Source organism: Arachis hypogaea, chromosome 15, assembly GCF_003086295.3.
Source record: "Arachis hypogaea cultivar Tifrunner chromosome 15, arahy.Tifrunner.gnm2.J5K5, whole genome shotgun sequence".
Lineage (NCBI taxonomy): Eukaryota > Viridiplantae > Streptophyta > Magnoliopsida > Fabales > Fabaceae > Arachis > Arachis hypogaea.
This window is the reverse complement of record NC_092050.1, coordinates 89,772,343-89,778,621: the sequence shown is the minus strand read 5'-3', so window position 1 is coordinate 89,778,621 and position 6,279 is coordinate 89,772,343. Positions and strand designations below refer to the sequence as shown.

The following is a 6,279-nucleotide window of genomic DNA, read 5'->3' as shown; positions in this document are numbered from 1 at the left end:
GATGGTTCATTGCTTTGTTCTTCATTTAACCATTTTTGGTTACTTTAAGCTCAAGAAAATGCATAAAACAACTAAAACTAACAGAAAAATGCTAGTGAAACTAGCCTAAGATGCCTTGGCATCACAACACCAAACTTAATACTTGCTTGTCCCTAAGCAAGTCCTGAGTTATTTGAGAAGAAAGTATGAAACAGAAAGCAATTACATTGGCTATATTAGCAAGCATTTGAAGTTCATCAGAAGGGTTTTATGCAGAAAGTTGCAGCATCACTTTTTCATACTTATCAGGTAAGATTATCACTTTTTCATTGCATCCATCAAACACTGCTATGGCCTCTTGTTATTCTTATGTCTTTGGCACTTTTCTCTTCTTTGTTTTTCTTTTCTTTTTCTTAGAGCTACTTTGCTCCTTGTTTGCTTAGTGTCATGTGTTGCACAGGCCTTTGGCATTTTCTTTTTCTTATCAGTGCACTACACATATCCACTTTAGGCATTTTAGTTCACATTTCTTCTTGAGACATTGGTGCCCAGCACCTCTTTGTGTGACTAAATGTTTTGTATTTAGGTTGCTCTTGATAATGGACTTTTGGTTGATAATCCCGGGTTAGTTAACCCAAGTTACCGAGTGTTGAAACACTCCTCAGAACCTATTCATCCAAGCATATCCTTAATACATAAACACCACAGGCATTTGTCTCAGAAGTTCAAACCATTGGTGCCTAGCTTATTTTCTCAATTTTTCTGCTTTTTGGTTGCCTTTTTCAGTGGCTTTTTCTTCTTCTTTTTCTTTCTTTTTCATGGCCAAAGACATTTATTCATCAAGATCCATAGACAGTTTTCAATTTCTACACAAAGAATGATAATTCTACACTCTAATTCCAGTGATCTGACTAAACAATCAAGCATGCATACCACCACTTAATTCTACTTGATTTGTCACTAATTTAGCCAAGTTACTTTTGTTCAAACTTTTCTTTTATTTTTGGAAACAGAACAAGCATGGCAAGCACTTGTTTAAGAAGGTGAAGTTATATCCAAACATCTAGGCATTCACTTTATTCAAAGCAATAAACAGACACTCATACTAAAAAAAAAAAAAAAAAAAAACTCCACATAACACTTAAATGACTTATGATGAAAGAAAGCTCATAAAGACAATCCACCAATGATCATTTGATTATTAAGGAACGAGACCACCTCTTATTTATTGCTTGGTTCTTCTTACTTCTTGGGATCCTGCTTCTTCTTGCTTCCTGCCTCTTTTTGACCACTTGTGCTTCCTTTGTCTTTTCTTATGAGCTTTTTCCAGAATCCATCCTTTTTCATCGTTTCTTCCACTCCTTTTTCAAGGGTCATTGCCTTGTTTATTTCTCCTTCTTTCCTCCCTTTGAAATACTCATCAAAAGCTGGGAATGCTGGGTCCATCTTGTGTAGATGTTCCCCTATGTAGTTAAGCTTGATTTGCGAACTGATGTTGTAATCAGCTTGGACTGAGTATCTTGCATTCTGTAAAGTGGTGGCTTCCTTGATTGCCAAGACATTGGCATCTTGGTGTTGGCATATGTGGCTGAAGGATTCCTGTAAGTGTAAATTCTGTTCCCTTTGCAGATCGAAGAATCTTGATTCAAAGTTCCTTTGCATATCCATCATTTTTAGGTGAAAGTCCTCTTGTCTCTCCTGAGACCTCATGTATTGTTGAGACATTCCTTCCATGATTTCCTGCATTCTGCTCATATCCATGGGGTCTCTGGGAATTCGTTGTCTTCTTTCTGGAATTGCTTGCTCTTCTTGCTCTTCTTCTCTGTCTTCTCCTTCCTGTCCTTCTTGTTCTGCTTCTTGCTCGGCTTCCACTTGTTGCCCTTCTTCATTTCTTCTTCTTGTATGTCTTGGAGGAGTTGGGCCAAGAGTCATTCTGTACGCAGTTATGGCCAATCCAGGATACAGCCAATTAGGTTTTTCATCCTCAAGTGGTACTTGGGCATCGATGCATAGTCTAATGATAGTGCTAGGGAAGTGGAGCCAGGATTCAGGGTCACTTTTCTCACTAAACTCTTGTATCTGTTCAGCAATGAGTTTATGAACTTTGATCTCCCCTCCCACCATAATGCAATGTAGCAAGATGGCTCTTTTAGGGACTATTTCTGAAGAGTTTGCAGTGGGTAGGATGGATCTCCTAACTATTGCATACCACCCTTTAGCTTCAGGTGTTAGGTCTCCCCTTCTCAAGACTCTTGGAGCCCCTCTTGTTTTTCTCACCCATTCAGCTCTGATGGCACAAAGGTCTTCAGCAATAGTTGCATAGTCAGGTTCTCCTATCATCCTTTCTTCATAACTTGCTTGGCTGAAATGTATGTTTTTCAGGCCAAGGGTTTTCATGATTGCTTTGGGACTGAAGTCAACTTCCACCCCTCTCACATAGCTTTTGTATGTGGGTTTCTTGGTTGGATCCTCCCTTACTGCATTTGCATAAAACTCTTTCACCAAGTTGATGTTGATTTTAGTGATTGGCTTAGTCAGGAGCTCCCACTTCCTCTTTTTGATCTTTTCCCAAACACCTGGGAACTCATCCTTTTCAAGGTCAAAGGGAACCTCAGCTAGTACCGTTTTAGGTCTCATCCATTCGGCTTGAATCTCATGGAAAACTGATCTGTATCTCCATGCATCGAATTCCCTGTTTTCCTCCATTGGCTGCTTGTCTTTTCTCCTTTTGTGGCTAGATGAAGCTGCCATTGGTTCTTTAGTTTTGGTAAGTGACAAGCTAAAGTTGACAAGGTGAAGCAAGAAGTGTTGTTGGAAGTGTGGGGAGGTTGTTTTCGGCAAGAGATAGTTTATGCTATGATGAAGGAAATGTGCATGAAGGAGATTTGGTGGTGTTGAACTTGTTCCCCAAGTGGTTCTTTATAGTGCCCGTAAGTGCAAAATGGACGGCTAGGGTGATTTGTGAAGGGTGGCTTGATGGTAAATATATGAATTAGGGAGAAGGACGAATTGCTTTTCATTTTCTTGGAAGTATTCTGGGTGCATTAGGTTGTACATGTAGCTATCCTTTCTTGCAGAACTTCCTTTTCCCATGTGTTAGTTTCAAAGACTTGTGAATTTTCTTTTTGACCAAGCATCGTACCTCCCTTTGTCTTTTTCCTCCATTTTGTCTTTTCTTTTGTACCTGCACAAACAAACAAGTTTGCTATCATTTTTCGGTCCATGTGAATTATGAATAGTACTTGCACATGTAAATCAATGATTGTCTTTATGAGCTTATAGCCGTGACTTCTACATGTATGCACACTTATTATTTGGACACCAAACTTAGTGTTTGGTCAAGTCTCCTGATGACATGAAATCCATATTGGTTGTCCTTAATGAATGTGCTTAATTCTAATAAATCATAGTCACCTTGGCTCTTTGATTCTAAACAAATTTACTACCCTAAGTAATTAAAACCAAAGCATTAAAACATGCGAATGGTATACTTGTCATGAATTTCGAAATCCAGAGGAACTTCGTGCTTTTCATGAACCGTGTTCAAAGAGGAACACCAAACTTAATCTTTGGTTGTGCACTAAAAATTGAATGCATTTTGAATAAAATTTAGGGTGCCTTCAGGCACACCAAACTTAGAGGCAAATTGCATTTTACATGCAATGTTTAGTGCACTCTTTCAGCAGTTGTCCTGAGGATTCAAGTTCATGCATAAGAAACCATGCTTTATTAAATGCACAACAAAACAAAAAAATAAGGATATTAAACATGGGTTGCCTCCCATGAAGCGCTTCTTTAACGTCACTAGCTTGACGGTTGTCCCTTGTTAGGGTGGATTGTAGTGCTTGACGTCTTCTCCTCTCACTATGAAAACGTCCCCACTTGATTCATTCATGACCTCTAAATGTTCCATAGAAAGAACTTTCCTGATTGTGAACACTTGAGGGAGCTGGGAAGGAATGGTTTTGAGGCCAGGTGGGATTGGCAGATAATGACTTGATATCACGTTATCTCCCGGAGAAAAACCTTCAGTGGGAATTTTCTTGTTTCTCTACCCTCTTGGCAATCTCCCTATCACTCTTCCCTTTCTCTTGAGGATTTCTTCATTGACCCTTATGTCAGGAGGATCCTTCTGATCTGTTTCCACTGATTCTTGTGGCTTTAACTCTTGCAACTCTTGTTTGCCTTCCAAGGACTGTTTTAGAGTTTCAGCTGCTGGATTACTTTCCTCCAAACACAGATGACTACTATCATCCTTAGGCTTTTCAGGTTCTGGTTCAGGTTCAGATGCAGGTTTGAAAACTTTGAAAATGAGCTGTTCATCATGTATTCTCAGAATTAGCTCTCCTTGTTCTACATCTATGAGCGCTCTAGTAGTGGCTAGAAATGGTCTGTCCAGAATGATAGGGTGTAAGTAGCTTTCCTCCATGTCCACAATGACAAAGTCTGTGGGGAAGTAATAATCCCCCACTTTCACCAGCACATTTTCAACTACCCCTTCAGCTTGCTTCTGAGTTTTGTCAGCCAGTTGTATGATTACATCAGTGGATCTCACCTCATTCAGTTGTAGCCTCTTCATAAGAGTTAGAGGCATCACATTTATGTTAGCTCCTAGATCACAGAATCCTCTGTCAATTTTTGTTTCCCCTATGATGCAAGGGATATGAAAACTTCCTGGGTCCGTTTTCTTAGAGAGTGTGTCCTTCTTGATGAGAGCACTGCATTCTTTGTTCATTGTTACCGTTTGTCCTCCCTTCAAAACTCTTTTCTTGCTTAACAATTCCTTTAAATACTTGATGTGTGTAGGCATTTGATGGAGAATCTCAAGAAAGGGTATATTGACATGGAGAGAGTTAAATGTCTCTAAAAACCTTGAATAGGTTTTCTCTTTTTCACCTCCTCCTAACCTCTGAGGAAATGGTGCTTTTGGTTGGTATATTTCCAGCATGCCTTTTTGCAGTTCCTTGGCTTGCTCAGTTCCACTTTCCTGCTTGACTTCTTCCACACCTTCCTTCAAGATTTCTGGCTCCTGCTCTGAGGGCCTGATTCCTTCTTCTTCTGAAACTTCCTTCAATATGGTGATGGCCTTGCATTCTTCCCATCTCACTCTCTTTTGTTCCCCTTTAGGATTCTTTTCTGTGTCACTAGGGAACACTGCAGTTGATTTGACGGCCTGTTGAGATAGCTCTCCTACTTGAGACTCCATCCTCTTGAGTTTTTCACCATGGTTTCTTAAGGTAGCTCTCACATCATCCCTGAAGCTTTTCAATTCAGTTATGTCTTGACTCATGGTTGCCATCATTCCTTCTATCCGGTTTAATTGATCTTGAAATTGTTGGTTCGGATTAGGTTGGGTAGGTTGATTATTTTGGCCATGATATGATGGTTGGGGGTAAGTGTTTTGTGTGGCTTGGTATGATCTTTGGTTGGAGTTTTGGTATGTGGAATTGTTATGTTGGTTGTGGTTGTAAGGTTTGTGGTTTTGTGGTTGGGCTTGTTGGTTCCCCCACCCAAAGTTTGGGTGATTTTTCCATCCTGGGTTGTAAGTGTTGGAGTGTGGATCATATGATTGCCTTTGTTGGTTTCCCACATAGTTGGCCTCTTCCCAATCACCTCCTTCAATGCTTACTTCCTCTTGATCTTGTGTGTGTATTGCAGCCACTTGCTTTGTTTCTAATTGCCTGGTAAGCTCTGCTAGTTGCTTGGCAAACACCTTGTTTTGGGCTAGAATTGTATCAACATGGTTCGGCTCCATGGCTCCCTTAGTGTTGTGCCTTTCTGATGCATAGTAGTACTCATTCTCAGCCACTGTCTCAATCACCTCAATGGCCTCTTCCACAGTATTTTTCCTGTTCAATGAACCTCCTGATGAATGGTCTACAGCCTTCCTTGATTCATAAGAGAGTCAATCATAGAAAATATGCAATTGCACCCAATCATGGAACATGTCTGGTGGGCATTTCCTTGTCAAGTCCTTGAATCTCTCCCATGCCTCGTAGAGAGTTTCACCATCTTGTTGTCTAAAAGTTTGAACCTCAGATCGAAGCCTATTGACCTTTTGTGGGGGGTAGAAACGTGCCAGAAACTTGCTTTCCACCTCATCCCATGTTGTTAGACTCCCCCTTGGGAATGATTCCAGCCACTTAGCTGCCTTGTCCCTAAGTGAAAATGGGAACAAAAGCAGTTTATATGCATCTTCCTGGACTCCATTGGACTTCACAGTGTCACAAATTCTCAGGAATTTTGTGAGATGTTGGTTGGGATCTTCATTAGCACTTCCACCAAATGAACAATGATTCT

The 6,279-nt window shown here is 40.3% G+C and overlaps 1 non-coding gene across 1 annotated transcript; it reads left to right on the top strand.

Moving 5' to 3' along the window:
• The first annotated feature begins 5,924 nt into the window (after nucleotides 1–5,924).
• LOC112753027 (small nucleolar RNA R71) lies at nucleotides 5,925–6,028 on the top strand. Its single transcript, XR_003177429.1, has one exon. It is a non-coding gene; the product is annotated as a small nucleolar RNA R71 (small nucleolar RNA).
• Nucleotides 6,029–6,279: the final 251 nt, after the last annotated feature.